General features: G+C 35.3%; 2 protein-coding genes across 7 annotated transcripts in view; both read left to right on the top strand.

Moving 5' to 3' along the window:
• The window catches only part of LOC130046538 (uncharacterized), a 248,343-nt gene that overhangs the window by 37,389 nt on the left and 186,209 nt on the right, over positions 1-24,745 (top strand). The gene's annotated exons all lie outside the window — the stretch shown is intronic.
• Positions 23,026-24,745, top strand: part of LOC130048043 (uncharacterized) — a 51,440-nt gene continuing 49,720 nt past the window's right edge. The window contains exon 1 of one of the 2 annotated variants that reach the window (XM_056144051.1): positions 23,026-23,129. The gene's annotated coding sequence lies outside the window, so the exon portion shown is untranslated. The remainder of the gene's footprint in view (positions 23,130-24,745) is intronic. The other variant, XM_056144053.1, reaches the window with a different exon arrangement.

The following is a 24,745-nucleotide window of genomic DNA, read 5'->3' as shown; positions in this document are numbered from 1 at the left end:
ACCTAAGGAACACTTCAAATATTCATTTAGTATTTCCCTAAAGGTATTTTTAAGGTTTCAAAGTAAACTTTTAATTGTGAATTGTTTTCAGAAATTGCTCTTTCTAAATGAGTGACATTTTCATTCTTGAATTAAACATTGAGCAGTCAACCAATTAGAATTGCCTACAGACACTAAAGGAACTGTTAAAGTGTTGTAATGTAATGTAATAATAAATAATGTGTCATATGATGCATTACACTTCAAAATAGGGGTAATGATAATATGGTAATGTCAAAATTTTCTAAGCAATGATAATGTAATGCACTACACTGAGCTATGTAATTGACCCCGGGCCTTTCTGACAACTTGCATGCATACAAAGGAACATATATATATTTCACTAACACAGGCACTTATTAAGGAGGGGGTCCATGTATGAAACAAGCGCCCGTGTTCATTAAGCTAAATTGTACCTATTATGTTCTGTATCCCCAAAAGGATTTATATTTGCAGTGAATAAATCACTAATGGCAAAGAATGAAAATTAAAAATTTCACAGAGCAGGACAATTTTTTATTGAATTAATTCTATAATTATTATATTGAAAATGAAATTATCGGGGGGGGGGGGGGGGGGGGGTAATCAAGAAATTAGAGAGTTAGACCTTTCATAAACAAAGGAGAGAAAGAGGTAGAAAAGAATATTGAATTAATATTCAAATAAATATTTAAAGATTTTTGAATACTTTTTTTTGCAATCTCACAACTAGCCAGAGTTTACCACCACCACCACCACTCTGAACATTCTCATCTTATATAGTTAAAAAAAATTACAATTTTTAAAATATTGATAAATGGCTTACCATAAGGCTAATGGATAACAATCCATTATTATGATATTTTTCCCTCGTTTACATTTCCCTCCAAAATTCTCTAGATTTTACGTATTCATTCGGTTGTCTCTGGATTTATTATAGTCTGTAACACTAAAGTTTAAACGAAAGTCTTTTTTTCAACAGACCTCAATTACTTTTATGTTAGTCTTACTTAAGCCTAAAATAATTACTATTTATTTTTCACACGCAGTATGTTTCATCTATAAAACAATTGTTCGTAGATCTTACGACCAGAAGTTGTTGTAGTTGATGAATCGTCTGAAAATGTGAAACGATAGAAATCGATGAATAAATGAGTAGTTTATAGCCATGGGGCTTCGTGTAGGGTACTGGGAACTATACATCAGCAAGGACAATGTCTATTAAAGCGACTTATATCACAAAGGTGAAGATGAATGGCAAACTTATCGTAAAATGAGACTTGAATCGAGAGGTGTCCTAATTCTAGTTAGGTACCTTGTGGTAATATTAAAGAGGGAGCCCATATGTATGAAACAAGTGCCTGTGCCAGCTCTTATGTTTGAATTCCTTATAGGAGTTATGATTGATTGATTGAATATTGTTTAACGTCCCTCTCGAGAATATTTCATTGATATGGAGACGTCACCATTGCCGGTGAAGGGCTGTAAAATTTAGACCTGTGCTCGACGCTTATGACCTTTGAGCAGGGAGGGACCTTTATCATGCCACACCTGCTGTGACACAGGACTTCGGGTTTTGCGGTCTCATCCAGAGGACCGCCCCCGTTTAGTCGCCTTTAACGACAAGCAAGGGGTACTGTGGACCTATTTTAACCCTGATCCCAACGGGAAGTTACGAAACTTCTAATAATCAGTATAGGAGTTATGAGACTGATCACTGTTCGTTATACTCACCTTTTTATTCAAAGGTATGATTTTCTATTGTTCTCATTTAGTATAAATACCCTGAGTTTCGTTAGTCAGCTGAGGGACTTCAGAAGCATCAATGCCGTGTAAGTATCTCACTTGAGATTGCAAGAAGACGTCCCAATACATTTAGATTAAGGTATTCAACAGGTTGCACTAGTCCTTATTTTCATCTGATGACTCCTGTTAGATTATTTTAGACACAGAATCTAAACGCTAGGAGTAAATAAATTGGTAATTTAAGTAGGGGTTTCCTTATCCATACCCCCCCCCCCCCCCCCCAGGCCAAGTTAGGTAGGATAACTTATCCTTACCCTGCGTTGGTTTAGTATTATCCATTTTATATACTTTATACTTAGAGACAGGATTTTTCATTACCACCATGGAGTCAAATTGTTAAAAAATAAAATCTATATTTGTTGTTAAATAAATGTCGTCCTCTGTTCAACTGGTGTTATCATTACGGTTGACTCAAGGTTCCATTTTCTGGAAGATAAAACTGATTTACAGATAGCTATTAGAAAAAAATCTTTTATTCTTGGTTTTACTGAAAATGATATGATACAGAACATGATTGTCTTATGGCTTAAACACTATGTGTACACAGCAGTAAGATGCACAGAGAAGTTCTTGAATGTGTGTGCTGCAATATCACAATTGGAATTTTGTTATGAAACACAAAAATCTATTTCGTATAAAAATGGTAAAAAGGAAATGTTTGATGCCCAATGGGATCGATGGAACCTGTTGTGTTCTTACCTCTTTCTCAAATCCTACATACCTTCAGCTTTAGCTTTGAGGTTTTTTGTCCTTCTGAATATGATATCAATGTATATCTGATGTACCGGTGCACAAAAAATAAAATAAAAAACAACAACTAATATTCAGCAACAGTATAAAACAAGACGTGTTTTTCAAACTCCAATGCCCTCAAAACTGCATGTATTGATGAACGGTTTTTCATAATATACATGGTCAGTTTTTAAATCCAGGCAAGCTACTGATAAACTAGTTGATGGTACAGGGGTTTCAACAGTCTCGATTGTAGTCAACATTTCGCAATTCTATGGTCGTTATAACAATCTAATTCGTCAAGGGTCAAATGCTGTCTGACGTGTTTCATACCGATTGTTAGGCCATTCTTGACACACTGATTTTGAATACGGATAACTCCGTTTTCCTGATCAGGATATAGGGCTCACGGCGAGTGTGACCGGCAGACCTGGGGTAATGGTAATGCATTAATTGTAATCTTTACATTTTTTTTAAAGTAACGGGATGTAATGTGTAATGCACCCATTTTTGAATTACAAGTAATTGTAATGTAATGCATTACTTTCATAAAAATGCCAGTAATGACCATTACTCTTTGGAAATAAAATGTGCAATATTACTACACGTATCTGAATAAACAGCAAAGTATTTGTTTAGAACAGATCTTGATACATAGTCATAGTGTGATTGACAATCACTCTGGTTTAAAAGTTAACTTCAAATAAATTGTGTTCATAAATTTTCTTTGTAGTTTTCCCCATTGTAACGTGTAATGTAATTCATTACTTTAGCAAAGTAATTGTAATTTAATTAATTACTTATATGAATGAAAGTAATGGTAATTGTAATGGTGAAAATTCCAATGTAATTGTAATTTAATGCATTACATTTTAAAGTAATTGACCCAGCTCTGGTGACCGGTCAATAGGGGATGCTTACTTCTCCTAGGCACCTGATCCCACCTCTGCTGTGTCCAGGGGTCCGTGTTTGCCCAAAGATCTATTTTGTTTTGCTTATAGGAGTTATGAGATTGATCACTGTTCGTTATCTTCACCTTTCATACATGTATGTACATGTATTAATATTAATCAATATGACTAATTTGGACCCATCCTAGAGTCAAAACAATGAGATTGCGAAAATCATCTTTTTAACATCCTTCCCCCCCCCCCCCCCCAATGCATTTAGTTTTTATACTGTATCAGCAAACTAAAAGAAGTCCTTCAAATCTTAATCACTATCATAATTTTGACTCCACTCTGAAACTAAACCCGTACCCCCTAGGATAATAGAATTTGCAAATTTGGTAAAGCACTACCTACTTCTAGGATCTAAATATCCATTTAGTTTCAATTTAGTATCAATAGCATTAAAGCTGCTCTATCACATGCATTTAGTTTTTCTTACGCTTGTAGAGAAGAGTTTTAAGAATTAGTAAATTATTTACTCCGCCGCTATGGCGCCAGGAGTCCTGAAATTTACAATTTAGCCCCCCCCCCCCCCGTCCCAAATATGCTTCTTTCCTGAAAAGAGTTGAAATGGTAGTTATTAAGAAGTTAATAATGTTCAATTGTTAACGCACAACGCCAGACACAGACCAATTACAAAAGGTCACCCAAGTTTACTCAGGTGTCCTAAAAATTGTAAAATTAGAATTTTCATGAAAATATAAGATTTATTAAGAATTTGGAGCTTAAATAAGGAAAATAAGGGCCGTTGTCAAAAATAAGGAGAATTGGGAAAGTAAGGGTCCGCTTGAAGACCTTTGTAATGTAATGAACTTTCTAGTACTATGTAAAGTAATGCATTACAGTTTAAAATAGGGGTAATGGCAATGTCAACTTTTCTAAGTGATGGTAATGAAGGTCTAACGCACAACATTGCTATATAATTGACCCCAGGCCTGGTGGATTCCCTGCCTATCTCACCCCTCTTTCAATTTTTGTAATAGTTTCACACTTCTTATAAGCTTTGGAGATTGGTTTTCTATCGGTATAATAAAAAGCACAAGAAACAAAAAAAAAAATGTAAACGAACAGGGATCCCCGTTTCGGGGCACATTTTCCAGTAATTACAGCGTTATATAAGGAATGCTGGCAAGCGGTAGGTTAGGGAGATGTCATACTACAAGTTTCTTCATCTCAAAACCTATGTCATCTCTTCTATTTGTCAGCGGTGGCCGAGAAGTTAGAGCGTTCGCTCCGTATGCGGAAGGCCGGGGTTCAAATCCCGGCCGTGACAGACCTAAGTCGTTAAAACAGGTAGTGGCAGTTCCATCTCCAAACGCTCGGCATCAGGTGTGAATGTCACGGGTCCTCGGAGATGACCTTAAAAATGAATGTCCCGTGTCACAGTAGGTGTGACATGCTAAAGAACCCTCATTGCTCAATGGCCGTAAGCGCCGAGCATAGGCCTAAATTTCAAGCCCTTCACCGGTCTTGGTGACGTCTTCATATGAGTGAAAAATTCTCGAGCAAGATACAATCAATCAATCTATTTGTCACAATGGACAGGGTTTCTTGTCTTCCACTGGCAGTAGTACTGTGTATTATGACGTGTAAAACGTTACAATATCATACAAATCTTGATTTATATTAGATAATCATAATACTTATATGCGAAAATATTCCGAAGGAAAGCACAAACTGTGAGGCTGACCTAAAGAAACAATGGAGAAGAATAGTAGAGAGATAAAGAAATGAAATTGGATCCAAGACCTGGACAGAGGCAAGCAGCGTAGCAGAATGAAAGACATAATGGAGAGGAATTATTCACGACCCTATTCTTCACAGGGAGAGAAGGAAATAACTCAAGTAAGTCAATTAAGCCATTATGACATAGAAATACACAAAGTTTAAACCATTTCCAAGAATCAGTTAGTTGTCATTTTTGCCATTTGATGCTACACAGTATGGTAAATCATAATGAAGATATTCAAAAGAGTTATTTAAAATCAAATGTAATTTAAACAATTTCTAAATCTATTAATATCAATAAAAAAAATTCTTAGAAATAATTTTGATTTGACTATACAATACTAGTTGCATTTAAAATCTCTTTAAATAGAGTTCCATTGAGCATTCATAATTCTTGAACCATGAAAAACGCGCCAGTTTTCTCCGTGGAACTCTTATTCATTAACAATTAGAGTTTACCTTCCCTTCTGTCGCTGGCTCGCGTATATCTTCATTCATTGTAAGGAAATACTTGCTCTAATTTTTGACGAAGTAGATCTAGAACTATTAGTGCAATTTTTAGTAATTCTTTGGGAATCATATGTTTTACTTTATGTCAAAAATCTTGACGCAAGCCCATTGTAGAAGTGTCTGAGAAAGAAACCAACGGAAACTCTGCATAGGAAAATGCAGGGGGGGGGGGGGTAGATTGCGAAGTGGGGTGTGCCTTTTTAAATAGAAGAAAACTAGTGCAATATAATTCATTAGAATATATCATTATTTATCATAACTAAATGTCAGTGCGCTTCCCACTTCTTACCTTTTAGCTATGTATCCGTTTCCAATTCTATTACTAGAATTATCTTGCTTATCTAGACCCAGGAATTCTTATTATCTTTTTTAATTTTGAGCAGGGTCTTGAGTATCACAGTCATCATCTTATGTTTATTTTTTTTAAATAGGAAATTATTCAAGTCATGTAATGGTATATCAAAATTCATTCAGACATCTCAAGTCTTTGCCGTTATTTACTAGTATTTAACATTTGAAATAGTGAAGTTACGAAGAAGTTAATGTTGTTTTTTTTTAATTTAAAATTTAAATAAACGGGAAAATTAAATTACTTTTATTTATACAGTGTATGTATTTTACTTTTCAGATATTTTAATTGTATATCTTTTAGTTGACTTTTTACAAAGAACCTAATGATATTAACCATCGTTTTTTGTCTTTTGGGAAGCATATTGCATTTACTATATGCAATTAAAAGTTTTCAGCGTGTAAACCCAATTTCAATAATCTAAAAAAGAAGATGTGTTTGTGAAACATAAATGCCCCCGATAATGGCCAATTCCAAAGATGGCCAAGGTCACAACCATGGACAAATATATTGGTACCGGTAGAAAGATCTTGTCACAAGTAATGGTCATGTGGAAGATGGAAGCTCTAATATTTACCATTTAGAAGTTATGAACAATGTCAACTTTTTTTTAAAGCAGGTCAAATGCCAAGATCAAAAAGTTTAGTACTCACGGACAGGTATTGTTACAGGGAATACTTATGTGAACTATCAAAGCTCTAGCTTCAAAAGTTAAAAAGAAGTTATTAGCAAGGTTAAAGTTTCAGACAGAATGACAGAATTACAGATTGACGGAATGACATACAGGACAAAAACAATATGCCCCCCCCCCCATCTTCGATCTCGGGGGCATAAAAATTCCTTTATTTTATGAATATCGTAATATTAATGAGCGCATGTCTATTTCATTGAACTATACCAATTTAACAGCACATATTTATTTCTTTTTTGTAACTTTTTTAATAACATGTACCTCTTTATAGCAATAACAAATTTCTTTGACTATTATCCTCAATTACATGGGTTTGCGTCATTCTATATTTATTCAAAAGCTTCTACATGCGAAGAAAAAGGATTCCGGTCGATGAAATCCGGAAACAGGAGGAGAGAAATTCTATACCAGGGTGGTTTTTCCGAACGGGGAAAACTCTATACTGACTTTGTACATAGGGGGAAATTATATGCTGGGGCGCTTTTTTCCCCTATGGGGAAGATCTATCCCGGGCCCGTTTTTACGGGGGGGGGGGGGGGGGGGGGGGGGAGTCTATGCTACAACACCGGCATAATCAGTCCTTTGAATTATCTCCGTGTCTCGTGGATCGAGGTATGGAAGGGGTATGCGGTGAAAAACACATGATACATGTACAATACAACACTGCCTACCATGATATCGCGTGCTTTGCGTGGAGAATCCGCTTGCGTCTAGACAACGGAAGCGTGGTTTTAGAACCCCTTAAGTTCTTTCTATGTACAGAATTGCTGGTGTGGATATGGGCAGCGTTGTACATAACGCTCTTCTTCATTCGTTCATAGATTATTTACAGGAGTAAGTGACCAAGGACGCAATGGATAACTACTGTCCCCCAGTAATCATCTTTCTGCAACCCTTCCTGCTTCAAATAAACGACTCGGAGCAGAATTTAACCAAATAAACGCATGTTCTCCGCCGGGCCATTTTGACGAGTGTTGCTAAAACGCGGAACGGAAAAGAAAATGGAAGACGAAACGGAACAGAAAACGGAAAATATTGTATGCAATAATGTGTTATGAGGAGGTCAGCATTTCGCAAAATAAAAGGTTTATCATGAACAAGGGAAGCCGAAGTAACAGTGAGAGCGGGAAGTCATCCTCAGAATCCACCGTGTCATATACTTCATACTAATGCATATATATTTTAAAATTATCATAGCTTACCATGAAAAATGTTAATAAAAAAATAATAATAATCATACTGAAAAGACTTGAATATCTAAATTTTATATCCAATGAATAGAAGCCCCCCCCCCCCAATAAAAAAAATCCACCCAACATTGTAAAAGATGAAATAAATTTTTCGACGATTTCCCCCACACATAGCCTTCTTAAATCGAACTTGATTTTATACTTAATTTAGTTCTACACCTGGTATAATGCATGTATGTTTTATGTATCGCATCAAATTTTAAAGCGAACGAGTTCGGTGTGTAAAAAAAAGGTTTGCCTCATTTGGGATGAATTTATGCGAAAGTCCGTCAGTATATTTACCGACATCCTTTGTGTTGAACCCGAAGAGACACATGTGGGAAAGAAAGATTGAAACAGAACCAATGAAAACTAAGGTGAAGTTTTCGATCCATAATATGAGAAAATAACAGACAGCTAAAAGGCTAACAGAAACTTTATACTTGAATGGAATTAAAAGGTCAGCTCATTATTGATCTAAATGTTAATATACAAGTATTTAGTTTAGAAATAAACTGCTTGAAGTCCTCCCTATTTAGGATTGGGGTGTTGCAATAACAAAGTCTCTGTTAGTTAAAAAATAATATATCAAACACAAGATGTTTAACTTGCTGACTCAATAAGATCATGAAGTGTTGTTATATACATACCATACTCCCTGTTGTAAGTACACACATACACAGTTTATGTGTAAATTTACAGGTAAATGTGCGTTAATCACGTTTTGTCGTCTGGAAGGAGAGGGGGCATTTAAAGTATGTGTATTCTTTCCATCCTCTACCCATAGGTGTCGTTGCTTCCTAACACATCTGCCAATGCCGACATTTCAAAATTCTTGTAAACGCTTTGTAAATTCGTATACAAACGTTTAATTTCGCTTAATCAATTGATGGTGCAGAATTTTAAGATAAAATTGTTTTACCGCTGGTAAAAAAATTCCCAACATTTTTTATTTTAATCATATAATAAAGAATTTCTTCCAATTTTTTATCTTATCTTAGCTACATTAATCATTTTAATTCTTAAATACTGTTCCGTTTTCCGTTTTAGCAACACCCCATTTTGACACCTTGTTAATGAATTTTAGGTTTGCATAACAAACCCCTTGGACAGTTTCAGCGATTGATATATAAATCTTCATCAACGCTTGTAGATTTAATCTTAATGTGTGTTCCATCAATGCATTGAATGTTATTTGGCATATTTGCAATTAAACTAAATTCATTCATGTTTTGGCCAATTCATTGAACTTGTGTATATTGGACACATTAACAAGACACTGGGTCATGTCTTTCACTAATTTACACATCCGGTTTTGGAATGTTATGTACATCACCAACAGCTGCCTGGAAACTCCCAGTTGCATATTACACAGGTAGTGCATGATATCTCATAGTAGGACGTTGGAGTTTATTATGAAACTGTTCACATAAATCATGAATTAGGGATTTTGTACGTCATAAAGAGTATATACGTAATCAAGAAGGTTACCAATGTCTCTAATATTCTGACACGCCTGATAGGACGATTTTGGTGAACCAGCAATGACATGGGTGCGGCCATTTTTGCAAAAGAAAGAAGTAAGATATTTCAGAGGGGGCCCTAACTTTTAGATAATTCTTAGAAACTTTCTTAAGTTCGGATACTTTTGTGTCCTAAGTGTATCTTAAGATGTTTCTTAGTCCTAAGATGGCTTCGTAAATATGCCCGCAGGATGGCAATTGAAACAAACTTATTCCTGGGTTTAGCTTGACGATTTAGCGACTATTTCAGCAACCGGAATGTTTCAGCTATTTATCAAAATAAATTTATTCAACTCCGTGATGATTAACATTAATTTATGGGCCATTTTTCATGTAATCGGAACATGAACCCCGGAAAATCGGAACCCCGAAATTTTGCCAATATATGAAGAACCTGAATCCTTCTCATTAGTTTAATGGGAAAACATTACATATTCCATGAGATATTTTTTCTGTCCTACTAGACCAGTATCCTAGTATGATTATGGTATTAACACACAAAATACACAGCAACATTGACTGGACTCAACCCCACCCCTGACTTTTTATAGATCTGTCACGTATAATTCTCAGCTGAAGGCACTGACCTGGGTAGAATGCAACAATCTAGGTAATATTAGTATTCTTTTTTTGTCTCTGATGCTGTATTCAAATGGATTTTTTAGCGATACACAAATTTAGCAATTATCCCATATAAATGGGTATACCTGTATTTAGCGAGTGCTAATTTTAGCGACTTTATAATCCCAAGATTGATTGTATATTGTTGAATTTTTCGCTTATATGGAGACGTCACCATTGCCAGTGAGGGACTGCAAAATTTAGGCCTATGCTTGGCGCTTATGGCCTTTGACCAGGGAGGGATCTTTATCGTGCCACACCTGCTGTGACACGGGGCCTCAGTTTTTGCGGTCTTATCCGAAGGACCGCCCTATTTAGTCGCCTCTTACGACAATTTAAGGGGTATTGAGGACCTATTCCATAGGCAGATACAGGAATTTGTGAAATGGGGGGTCTAGCACTTGATATTTTAAAAACGTGCTTTTCACAGCCTCCACCATTACCCCATCAGCATTTACACCTTTTGCTGGTGTACTTAACATCTTGAGGAATATCTTGAGACAGTTTTTATACATGAAAATGCTCTAGGTTATTTTCTAATTGTTTCCAGCGTTCAAGTCATTCTAATCGTCATGAAATGGAGAAAAGCTGATTTGAAGGTTGCTCTCAATACGCCGGGGGTGGGGTGGGCTGCTGAGGACCGCCTATGCCCCCAGAAGCTCTGAGGGTAAATAGTGCAAAAACTGCATTCTGAGCATTTCCTGGCACTTCTTTTCTTAAACAAAACTTTTATGTTAAATACATATACTTTTGAAGAATTCTTAAGCGATGCTTGTATCTGACGAAAATATCTTAAATATATATCAGTGTGTCGTCTTATTCATCCTAGAATTATATGATATACTGGTGTTCATAAATTTATATCAGTGTGTCGTCTTATTTATCCTAGAATATATGATATACTGGTGTTCATAAATTTATATCAGTGTGTCGTGTTATTCATCCTAGAATTATATGATATACAGGTGTTCATAAATTTATATCAGTGTGTCGTGTTATTCATCCTAGAATTAAATAATATACTGGTGTTGATGAATTTGAATGATTCATTTACATGTAAGTGTCCACCTTTCATATCATTTTGACTCGAAGACTCCTTAAATATGAATAACTCTTAAACGTTTTGGTCCGCAAAAGGGGAGTGGGGGTCCGGACTCCCTGGACCCCTCCCTTCTGGATCCGCCCTTGTATTCTAACTCGAATCCCCATGGGATTATATTCCAAGAAAGATAACTATAAGGTTCACCTACGATACGGAATAAATTGTTGGCGATATTCGATTTTAACGATCTCGACACCATCACAAGTAATGCCAAAATTAAATCCTCGCTAAAAATTCAAGTGCAAAGGTTTCCCATCTTATGGTGTACCCCACCTATCACCACACGGGTAAACGCGTTATCAGCTATTCGGTTGTTATCGGATATTCGGGTGAAAGTGGTTTCTGAGAGGGGAGTCTATTTGCTCAAAATCATTGTGATTGACGTTCTTTTAGGACATGACAACCGATTCGCGTTGAACCGTAAATATTAAAAGTCAAGAAAAATGCGCTGATGTATTCTATAATGGTCATGTTGAAGAATAGTAAGTTTACAAAGTGAAGATAACGAACAGTTATCAATCTCATAACTCCTATAAGCAATACAAAATAGATAGTTGGGCAAACACGGACCACTGCACACACCAGAGGTGGGATCAGGTGCCTAGGAGGAGTAAGCATTCCCTGTTGACCGGTCACACCCGCCGTGAGCCCTATATCCTGATCAGGTAAACGGAGTTATTCGCAGTCAAAATCAGTGTGCCAAGAATGGCTTAACAATGGGTATGAAACACGTCAGACAGCATTTGACCCAATGCGAGGTTGTATTGACGAACTAGATCGTTATAACGACCATAGAATTTGCAAAATGCTGACTTCAATCGAGACTGTTGAAATCCCTGTACCATCAACTTGTTTGTCAGTAGCTTACCTCGATTTAAAAACTTACTATACGCAGAACAAGCTCTTGCATATCGAATCAGTTGAGATATATAAACACCATATGCAGGTGATAATGGAATATTGCTACACAAATATGGGAAGTTGACGATGGAGAAGCTGAAATCATCCCGTTTGTCATACAGTTGAGTTGTCAGTTTGCCGTTAATGTCTACTTTCAATAAAATATCTAAGTATGAAGCAGAAGTGGACGACTCTGTGGTGTCCTTTATTTCGAGCTCACAGGGATATATCAAATCGACATATGAATGAAAACTATCATTCTTAATAGACAAAACGTCATCGATATATCTAAAAGTCGAATTGAAGGCCACAGCGAGAGATTTTTTTCTTCTCACGTACAAGTTTTTGAATAAATTCTGCTTCATATGAATATAAAAACAGGTCAGCTAACAAAGGAGCACAATTCGTGCCCATGGGAATTCCAACAGATTGTTGGAAGACCTGATCACCAAAGACCACGAAGATATTGTCAATGAGGAACTCTAGCATATTTTTTTATTTCAACTTCAGAGTAATTGTAGTAAGTAGTAAGTAAGTGTAGAATTTACCAATTTTTTAAAAGCATTTTGGTCACAATTTTTATTGTATGCAAATTCAGTCTGACATTTTCTGCAATTTATCAACTGTTACTTACTGTCAACAATATAACATATGGTCAGTGTCCGTTGAAACAAGTTTTGTCAATCTACAGTCAATAGTTTTGATTTTAATTCGATCGGAAACCCGGTTGATTGTTTTGAATGTTATCGGAAACTCCGGTTTCGGTTATCGGTAATTAGGTTGATGTTAATGTAGAGGATAGTAAGAATCACACGAATCACTCAGCTTGATCATTTAATGAGTTGTACATGTATATAAAATAAAATAAGGTGGAAAAGACTTCTCTTTCAATAAAAAGTGCAATTTATTTCCCCTTTTTGTTGCTTTTATAAAGAAGTTGTATGATCTCTTCATCGGGCTTTGCTTCTGTTCTATGTATATTACATTAAAGTTAGATTAAAAATGACTATCAGATACAAAAATACGTGGAGTTCGGCATCTTTTTATCTTATAACAGAGACATATACATGTAATACTCTGCTTATTATGACAAACATAATCAGGCTTAAATTGCAATGCTATTCAAATAAGTGTGAATATTTTAATTCATGTACATACAGGTATATGTGGTGTGAAATTCAAAGAATGCAATGGAAATGAGAAATGTGTCGAAAGAGACAAATATCAAATAAGAGGTACTGAGGGCAATGCTCACTAAGAATCAAATCACCCCCCACCTTTTTACGCCAATCTTCCAAAGAGTGTTGTTAATAGGTATAAATTACCTCTTTCCTGATTGTAAAAAACAAAGGGCATGACAAAACCTAAAGAGAAATGGATTAGAGATCAATTCAATAGGGGACATCTTCGTCCTATGGGTAGTCCATATGTATGATATGGTGACTGTAGGTGGAAAGGATAATGCTTTAGAGACCGGAAACCATATTTCTACTTTGATGTCCAGTGCACTTGACCTTTGATCTTTTCACCCCAAATTCGTTAGGGAACATCTTCGTCCCGTAGGTAGTCCATATGTATGACATGGTGACTGTACTGTAAGTGGAAAAAGGACAACGCTTTAGAGCCCGGAAACCATTGCGTCTACAGGCGGATGTACGGACAATCCGATTACAATATCCCCCCCAAAAAAAACTTTGTTGCGGGGGTATAACAATCGGGCAAGAACCAGCCCTGTAGCATACTAACAAATGGTCAGTGAGTAAATGTGCCAAGTGCATAACAAAAAGCCTTTTTTGCATAGTTATTTGACTAAATTGCATTGGCACCAAATTGCATGTTATGCATCATCGAAAAATATGTCTTCATCTGATAGAAAATAACTGCTCCATCAAGTTAGGGTTTGATTACGATGGAGAACGAGGGGTATATTTATCCCTGTCCATCCATCTCGATTGAGTTTAATGTTAGTGCGTTTTGGCGCATGTGTCAGAAACTATACATTCTATGTAGAAAGTAATATTGTTACATTTGATTTACATGTGGAATGGTCCTTGGTTGGTAGTACATCAAGGTTTAGATCTTAATAGATTACTGTAACATATACATGTATTTTCGCTTGGGTGTCTCTGGTAAGTTGACGAATTTATGCCATTTTCACAGGGTTCAAAAGTAACTTTTTCAAGCACTAGTCCATACGGACTAGTGACTATTGATGTTCACTAGTCCGTCTAGTATATCATTTTAAATGATCTTCATTTTATTCATTAGTATTTAATGAAACCAAACACATCACAGTTGCAATCAATTCAGTTTCTGAAACCTACAGAGGAAAAGGACCACCATACTTTATTAAATGCATTCAAGATCTTCAGAAGCATATAGTAACCTCCGAGTTAATCCTTTTATAAACGTCCATAACTACAAAAGTGCGTTCGAGATCGACGTTCCCGTTGTTTTCGTGCTCAGTTTTTAAGAGTCACGGCTATAGTGTTACGAACTCCTGTGTTAAGAGTTACGAAGGACGAGAACATGTGCTCACAAACGTGTATGTTCTTAGGCCACACTATTTGCAATTCTTGCACCTCGAACCCGTTCTTGTGATGCGTATTCTGCGTTCAGAATCGGCAGGATTTATTGTCTGTATTTAATAACATCATAGGGATGGTTATCGGTACAATGACCTACTATTATTCGAAATGGCATGCCGAGAAGCTACAGCAGTACATATGCAGCACGTGAAATCATCCACGGTATCTGAAACAATAATATAAAATTCGTATTCAATGAGGGATTAGATTTTTATGCCCCCGAGATCGAAGATCGGGGGGCATATTGTTTTTGTCCTGTCTGTCATTCTGTCTGAAACTTTAACCTTGTTAATAACTTTTGAACAGTATGTGATAGAGCTTTGATATTTCACATGAGTAGTCCTTGTTACAAGACCTTTCCGTTGGTATTGAACCTTTTGACCTTGACATTTGACCTACTTTTTTTTTTTTTTTTTTACATTGGTCATAACTTCTAAATGGTAAATATTAGAGCTTTAATATTGTACATGAGCATTTCTTTTGACAAGATCTTTCTACTGGTACCAATATATTTGCCCTTGTGACCTTGGCCATCTTCGGAATTGGCCATTATCGGGGGCATTTGTGTTTCACAAACACATCTTGTTTAAAATATTTTCAAAAATTTACATTTTTAGAAAAAAAATTCTTTTATTCGATCATTCTATAACTTGACATCAGTCCAAACTCCCTCTTCCTAGGATAAAATGCCCCATACATGTACTACCTTACTATTTTGTCTGACAGCTTAAACCGAGGTCCCGTGTCACAAAGTGTGGCACGATAAAGATTCCTCCCTGCTCAAAGGTCATAAGCGGCTAGCATAGGCCTGAATTTTGCAGCCCTAGTGACGTCTCCATATGAGTGAAATACTCGTGAGAGGACCGTTGAACAATATACAATCAATTAATCAAATTGTCACCAGAAAAATCTTTCATTCCTATTCGATCTATTAACTCGGTACCCAGCTGATGAGAATGAAGCAAGGCAAATACATGTACTATGATTATAAATCTCTATTACTTCGTTCCGGACATTTAATAACACGAAATTCACGAACTGTCTATCACTAAACACCAATTTAGGGTCTAGTTAATGCTGTATAAAGTTTTTTGAAACACGATGGAAACCTTATTTCCGATAACATCAATTCTGAAAAAACGAATTTTCCGATAACATTTACCATATAATTATTGCCGATAACACGTTTCTACCCCACTCGGTGTTTTTTGATAAACTAGTTTATTTCGATCTATCATTTCCTAAAGGATTATCTAAGTCTAGAAATGCAAATGAATATCCCCTCTTGAATAAATACAATTCTTCGCTGCTCTAGTATCACATTTTTGGTAGATTTTTTTACAGAATACATATAACAAAATTTCTCTTTTCGGTGCTGTTAAACTCTTAAATGGGAATTGCTTGAAGTGCGCTTTTAACTGTTTAAAGGATGAGCAAATACTTAACTAGTATTATAGTTACCGTTCTACAGAATGTGTCTTTATCAATGAAAAACACGTATGAAATTACCCTATGTTTCCCATACATACATTATTGAACCGAATGTCCGATAACAACCGAATGTCCGAGAACAACCGAATGTCCGATAGCAACCAAATGTCCGAGAACAACCGAATGTCCGATAACGTGTTTACTCGTTGTATCCCCTGCACAGGGCATGTGTTGGTAACTGCAACAAAGAATTCAATATGGCTGAAAAATAGCAAGGCTGAAAATTTGTAAGATTGTACCCTCCGGTAGTCAGGCGTTTCGACCCAGATAACATTTGGTCCAAAAATTGGACACTTCGGTCGAAATATCTCCAAAAATTAGGCCAAAGTATCCGATCCTAGTACGTTAACACTTATACCCACCTGGATTTCGTAAATAATCTTTTCAAAGTCTATTCACCTTGTTCTTTTGGTCGTAGACACAGTTAGACAGTGTACTATTTATTGTGGTTTCAGTTATAACTGTGACATTTCATTCTTACCATTCATTTTTACTATAAATAAGTGGGGTAAGTTACGAAATGCATCTTTATATGCATATATAACAGAATCATTTCCATGCCTCTGGGGTGGGATTTGAACCCGGGTCTCTAGCACACAAGTTCAGCACTCTACCAATCGAACTAAAGGGTTAACCCATTAGCCAGAGCTAGTAGGAATGCCACAACACTCACACTACCACACACACACAGCTATAACAAATTCGGAGAAAAGAAGGGGGGGTAGGTGGTCGTCCTGCAATAAATGAATTAAAATATATCTTCGACAGCTGTACATACGCATATAACAGAAAATGGTGGTTGCTGAAAATGGGGACCTGTATATTTGCTTATTGCTATTTATACAAATGCAAATAAGATATAAATAAAATTGAAACCATGCACTGAGGGTGGAGGTTCACTACATTGTTGCTATATGACCACCCTTCTATGGAGCGCCAAATTAACATCGACTCAAATAACTGAAGATATTTGATGCGCGCATTAATTTAATTAAAGATCACTTCATATAAGTAATGATATCTTCAATTCTGAATTATTGCGCGAATTAAATGAATTGATGATAGCATTAATCCTTCAGCTGAATTGATGCGCGCTTTCATTGAATTAATGATTTCTTCAAACGAATTAATGATATCAACAATTGAATTGATGCGCGCTATACAATTCAAGCGAAGAGAGCAATGATATATATAATGCGCGCATTAAATCAATTGATGAGAGCAATGATTAATTTGATGCGCGCATTAATTCATTTGATGAGAACAATATTTGATTTAATACGCATTGATTGAATTATTGCTCTCTTCCATTGAATCAATGATATCTTTAATTCATTTGAATAGAGCAATAATTCTTTTAGAGAGAGCAACTATATAATTAAAGATATCTTCGATTCAACATATCCACAATTGAATTCATGATCTCTTTAATTGAATTGTTCCTCTCTTTAAAACAATTAATTTGCGCATTAATTCCATATACAAAAGCATTGTAAATAAATAAAGATATCTTCAATTTAATTAAAGAGATCATCAAAATATTTAAACCGAGCTCTAAATCAATTATTGCACACATCAATTGAATTGAAGAGAGCAATAATTGGATTAATGCGCGCATTAAATCAATTATTGTTCTCATGAATTCAATCGATGCGCGCATTAATTCAATTGATGAGAACATTAATTGTATTGAAGCGAGCATTAATTCATTTGATGAGAGCAATAATTGATTTAATGCGCGGATTAATTCAATTAGAGAGAGCAATAATTGAATTGATCATTTCTTCAAATAATTGAAGATATCTTCAATTATTTGATTTTATGTTGATTTGGCGCTCCATACCCTTCCCCATGGAAATACTCACTCTAACACAACAAAAACGGTGGGGAAAGTCTCATCATTGTTAGTCATGAATTCCGATGTCGATCTTAATAAACAATGATTGGTTGCATCCTGTTTAGCATCGATCTTGAGAATTTTTCACTCATATGGAGACGTCAACAACACCGGTGAAGGCCTATGTTCAGCGCTTACAGCCATTAAGCAGTAAGGGTTCTTTAGCGTGCCACACATGCTGTGACACATCCGTTTTTAAGGTCATCTCCGAGGACCTGTGACATTCACACATGATGCCGAGCGTTTGGCGATGGAACTGTCACTAACTGTTTTAACAACTTAGGTCTATCGGGGCCGGGATTCGAACGCCGACATGTGGACGTCGTAATGCGGTTAACCTACAGGTCCTTGTGTACTGAGTGTGTACTGTATATAATAGATTCCCCTTTTATAAAGTACCGTTTCCATATGAGTGAAAAATTCTCCAGAGGGACATTAAACAATATTCAATCAATAGAGTACAGTTTCCTGCATGATTTTACATGTAGTGATAATTGATTAGTAATATTTTAAGCGTACTTTTAAAAGCATCACTATTTGGTACTACAGGTGTATATGTAGATCAGAAAGTCTTCGTCGGCACCCGACCTTTTCTCTGACACAATTCAAGCGAAGAGAGCAATAATATATATAATGCGCGCATTAAATCAATTGATGAGAGCAATGATTAAATTGATGCGCGCATTAATTCATTTGATGAGAGCAATATTTGATTTAATGCGCATTAATTGAATTTTTGCTCTCTTCCATTGAATCAATGATATCTTTAATTCATTTGAATAGAGCAATGATTCGTGTAGAGAATACAACTATATAATTAAAGATATCTTCAATTCAACATATTCACAATTGAATTCATGATCTCTTTAATTGAATTGTTCCTCTCTTTAAAACAATTAATGTGCGCATTAATTCCATATACAAAAGCATTGTAAATAAATAAAGACATCTTCAATTTAATTAAAGAGATCATCAACATATTTATACCGAGCTCTAAATTAATTATTGCACGCATCAATTGAATTGAAGAGAGCAATAATTGGATTAATGCGCTCATTAAATCAATTATTGTTCTCATGAATTCAATTGATACGCGCATTCAATTGATGAGAACATTAATTGTATTGAAGCGAGCATTAATTCATTTGATGAGAGCAATAATTGATTTAATGTGCACATTAATTCAATTAGAGAGAGCAATAATTGAATTGATCATTTCTTCAAATAATTGAAGATATCTTCAATTATTTGATTTTATGTTGATTTGGCGCTCCATACACTTCCCCTTGGGAATACTCACTCTAACAAAACAAGAACGGTGGGGAAAGTCTCATCATTGTTAGTCATGAATTCCGATGTCGATCTTAATAAACAATGATTTGTTGTATCTTGTTTAGCACCCCTCTCGAGAATTTTTCACTCATATGGAGACGTCAACAACACCGGTGAAGGCCTATGTTCAGCGCTTACAGCCATTAAGCAGTAAGGGTTCTTTAGCGTGCCACACATGCTGTGGCACATCCGTTTTTAAGGTCATCTCCGAGGACCCGTGACATTCACACATGATGCCGAGCGTTTGGCGATGGAACTGTCACTAACTGTTTTAACAACATAGATCTATCGGGGCCGGGATTCGAACCCCGACATGTCGACTTCGTAATGCGGTTAACCTACAGGTCCTTGTGTACTGAGTGTGTACTGTATATAATAGATTCCCCTTTTACAAAGTACCGTTTCCATATGAGTGAAAAATTCTCCAGAGGGACATTAAACAATATTCAATCAATAGAGTACAGTTTCTTGCATGCTTTTACATGTAGTGATAATTGATTAGTAATATTTTAAGCGTACTTTTAAAAGCATCACTATTTAGTACTACAGGTGTATATGTAGGTCAGAAAGTCTTCGTCGGCACCTGACCTTTTCTCTGACACAATTCAAAAAATTTGCAATATTTTGTATTTACATAATTATATGTATATTTTATGCTGTAGAATCACGTGTATGGGTGTGTTTTGTGGTGTTCTTTTTTTTAAATAACGGAATTCTTTTTTAAATTGTTGCCATTGTCATTAAATATTTAAAGAAATTTACCGATGCATTGTCATCTGACCAGTACATATCAGAGAAATGATTATATGTATTTGTATATATGTCTCTGTACATTTGGATATTGGGTAATTGGTTAATTCCCATCAAAAATAAGCATGTCGTTTCTCGGGGTCCAGTTGGGGTTAGGCTATGTAACAGTATACATGATATGAGAGGGGGTGGACAGGATGAGAGGAAGGTGATGGGAGGGGGAGAAAGAGGTTTAATGGGGAGGTTCTTATACTTCTTTTTTTTTTATTACTACTTCGTTTTTCCTTTTTCACCACTAATCTGCATCAACGGATATACGTATTCGATGCCGTACCCATGGTGTTTTGACAGATAAAAGAAACAATTAACAAATACAGAATATAAAGAATACATTTGCAATATCGCGTGAGCCTGTTATATCTTATATGTATTATAACCGTTGCCGTACATGTGGGTACTGAGTAGTAAACTGGCATGCGATACGCTTTAGTACCCAAATGAAATATGCAATTCATCACTGTTCCGGGGAAGGGAGGGGGAGAGGGCCACCCCCTGTCCGCGCCCTCATGTAAGGAGTCAAATTCATGAGAAGGACCAACATCTTCATGGAACATTACAATATTTACGCTATGGAGTTGATGCGACTAGAAGTAAAAATCCTCGTCCGTAATGCCACACAAATGACTGTCCAGTGTACACTGGTGACTGTGTTTATATATATTCTGATTCATTGTCCTTATTATAGAAACTTCTTCATAACTGTAGTCATCTGCACCAATGTCTGACGGTGACCCAACGGACAACAAAACTGAGCCTTGTATCGCTTTCAGCGCTATACTCCATGATTAAAATATGCGCTGTTTATATTACAGTCATGAAATATTTAGTCAAAACAACTCGAGTGACATACTTGTATTGAAGTTATTTTTCTTTACATTCTAATAGATTATTATTGCAAATAAAGGGAAAAATCATTATCTAAACGCTAACACTTTTAAATGAGTATACCTACTTAGATCTAACACACACTGACAACTCGCTCGTAATGATTAACTTATAAAGAATGTACATTTTAGTCCTTTCCATAGCCTACATCATATTTATTGCCTATTCATTTAATGGAAAGACACTTATATACCTTTCTTAATTCATGCATGTGAGACACTCAAATGTAAACAAAACTTTATTCTTTTAGTTTATATAATACATGTACGTGAGAGAGAGAGAGAGAGAGAGAGAGAGAGAGAGAGAGAGAGAGAAAACACAAATCCCATACGCTTTAGTACGATGGTCGATAGCAGCCGCCACTTTACACCTACTGAAATATCAATATTGTTTGACAAGATGGAGAAAAAAAAGACCTTTGTTTTTAAGATGCTGTGAATTCAATAGATTATGTCCGGTCGGGTGAAGAAATAAGGAAAAAGTGGATATGCCTAAACAGCGAAAATAAGAAAAAGTTGGCTGTGGGATATTCTAGTCGAATATTGAGTTCATCATAAAGATCACATGTCGTAGTTTACGGAGCTTATCAATGATGTCCACATCCTCCATATAGTCTAATAGATTGTTTCTGTCCCTGAAACCACGTTCCCTCCGGATAAGCTACCTATCTCTAAGCACAACATAGTTCAGTATAGACTAAACTAAGACAAGTATCTGATTTCTAACAGTCTTAACATTATCTTAAGATATGACAGTTTCGTGAAACAGCTATGATGGATCTTATGACAAATTTTGGTCTTAAGACAGATCTTAATCGTAAGATAGTTTTGTGAAACTGGCCCCAGGTAACTTTGAAGGCGGTGCTTATTTTCTCGGTCTTTAACTTCGCTTAATCAATTTATGATGCAGAATTGTAAGGTATTTTATTTTTTACTGCTTTTAAACAGATTCCAAAAATTTCAATTTAAATCGTAAAGCATTTTCTTCCGATGTTTGGTGTTGTCTTAGCTACATTAATCCTTCTAATTCTTAAATTCCGTCCCATTTTCCGTTTCGTTCCGTCTTCCGCGTTCCGTGTTTTAGCAGGTGGGCGGTAAATCTAATACTGCCGACTCCCGATGGTCCCGGATTGCGATGTTTTATAGATAATATTAAAACCGGCTAACAGAATTACTTCATACTTCTCGGGAACAATCTTATGTCCAAATTGATTCACACAATTAAAAAAAAAATAATGATAAGTATAAATTCTTAAACTTGAAATGTCGCCTACTCAAAAGCGTTAAATCTAGTACTGTGTTGTAAATACAAAAACCGAAAACGAACACTTTTCATTCAATGCATGATTTTATAAAGGTACTTTTAAAAAAAAAAGACTTTAAAAAAAAACGATGGTGAATAAATCTTTATGTTTAACTAGAAGTATTTCTTCTTTTTCATAGTTTTAATGATTCCAAAATATACATGTAGGCCTATATAGTGTACTGACGACTCTCGACTCCCGATTGTCCTGGTTTGCGATCGATGATTTATAGATAATATCAAAACCGACGAACAGAACAACTTCATTCTTTTCGGGAACAATCTTTATGTCCAAATCAATCCACACAATAAAAAAGAAACACCCAATAATAATATTTATAAATTCTTAAACTTGAAATGTCGCCTACTCAAAATGGGTCATTTATAACCAATTTTCCACTTCGGATGAAAGTGAAAACCGTTACATAGCAAATTGAATTTATACTTATTATTAATCAATTTGGACATAAAGATTGTTCCCGAGAAGTATGAAGTAATTGTGTTCGCCGGTTTTAATATTATCTATAAAACATCGCAATCCGGGACCATCGGGAGTCCGTCATAGGAAAAACCATAACTAAAAATAAACACATGTATTTCCGATCTATTGTCACATTTTCCTTGTGTAGAAAGGACATCAGATACGGAGTATTCTCCTGTTGACGGTGAGTGTTTAATTTAATGAGTGTTTACTTTTTTCCCCTCTTAATCTAGATTAAACTCAATCTTCATAATAATCAACATAATTACCACCCACTGGTACTTGTTGAAGTTGTTGAGCTGCATATATAAATAGCCAGCCGAAAATAATTAAATGTGCGACTTGAAACTAGTATACAGTGGCAGACTTTAAGCTTCATTTTCAAATGGAAATTAAGGCATTTCTACAATATGAAGTAGATTTCTAATATATATACTTAATCCTGTTCACAATATATACAAAGAGGCAGTGATTTGAGCATAGTCTAAAATATTTTTTAAAAACTTTTTGGAATTTCCCATTACTAAATATAGTATTTTACACTGTCGATGTTACCACGCTGCCTGTGACGGTATGAAGTTTTTGATGGAGAAACTTAAAAATGAATTGTACGTTGATTTAGAATCAAGAGACACGTTAAATGTATATAATGCTTGCTCTTGCCTTGCTTTGACTTCATGAGAGGCAATATATAAATACATGTACCTTATTAAAATAGATATCAATGTCGGTGAGAATTTTATGATTATAAATTCTTGTAATTTCAATTGTATTAACTGTGCACTGTCTACATGCTCTTGGTTAAATGAATGATTAATGTGATTTGTTGACAAATATACAAAGTAATTACATAATGGCAATCTGATTAAAATAAGGTCTTCCCTTTGTATGGTGTAGCGACAACATGAACATAAAGGAGCGGATCGGGGACCTGATTTTAATTAGACTGACATAATGGCGTATTCAAAAATAAAAAAAAAAATAGAATGTTTATTCTGATTAAAAAGGAAAACAACCTTTGGGGTTTTCTATTCTGCTTTTTCATACCGGTTTAGCAAGTTTATTTAAAGAGTTTCGCACCTAAGTTTGAAGTATTGTCAAATTTTGTGGAAGTGGAGAAAATTTGAATTAAAACACGTTATTTTAACTGGATATATGTATAACAAGTTTGAATTAATCGGATAAGTGTTGAACCATTACCTACATATTTATGTCATTTTACGTACTTGTGCTGAAAAGCTGAGGAGCTAACTTTCTTGATTAAAATACTTTTTATCCCATGTATCCTACGTAAATTCACTAATTTTACAGATTTAAAGATACCAGTCTGCACAATTAGCTCCACATTATTCTAAGATTAATTAAGGTCAGACATTTTTTCCAATATTAGAAAACTTACTGTTTTTCTGCACAGAAAGAAAAGAGGAAATAAACATAGAATTCCCACCATGAAGTAAAACTGCACAGTAGCTTTAGCAAGTGTTTCCTGAATATATACCTTATATTCTTACTGGTGTGATATTGTATAATGAATATTAAATATACATGTAATTTCATTTTAACAAATATTTCAACTTACGAACCATTCATGTATAAAATGATCAAAATCACTAAAAAAGTACCGAGAATGTAAAAATCACATTTGTACGTGTAAATACACTGTAGGTTTTTATGTACTGTTAGATAATCATGTATGTTACATGTATATGCTTAAAGTGGCCCTGTATTGGAATCAATTGATTATTTGATTGGATTGATTAATTGATTTTATATTGCTTAACGCCCCTCTTGAGAAATTTT

This window comes from Ostrea edulis, chromosome 7 (assembly GCF_947568905.1).
Source record: "Ostrea edulis chromosome 7, xbOstEdul1.1, whole genome shotgun sequence".
Taxonomy (NCBI): Eukaryota; Metazoa; Mollusca; class Bivalvia; order Ostreida; family Ostreidae; genus Ostrea; species Ostrea edulis.
The sequence above is the reverse complement of the archived record's forward strand: the minus strand, read 5'-3'. Positions and strand labels throughout refer to the sequence as shown.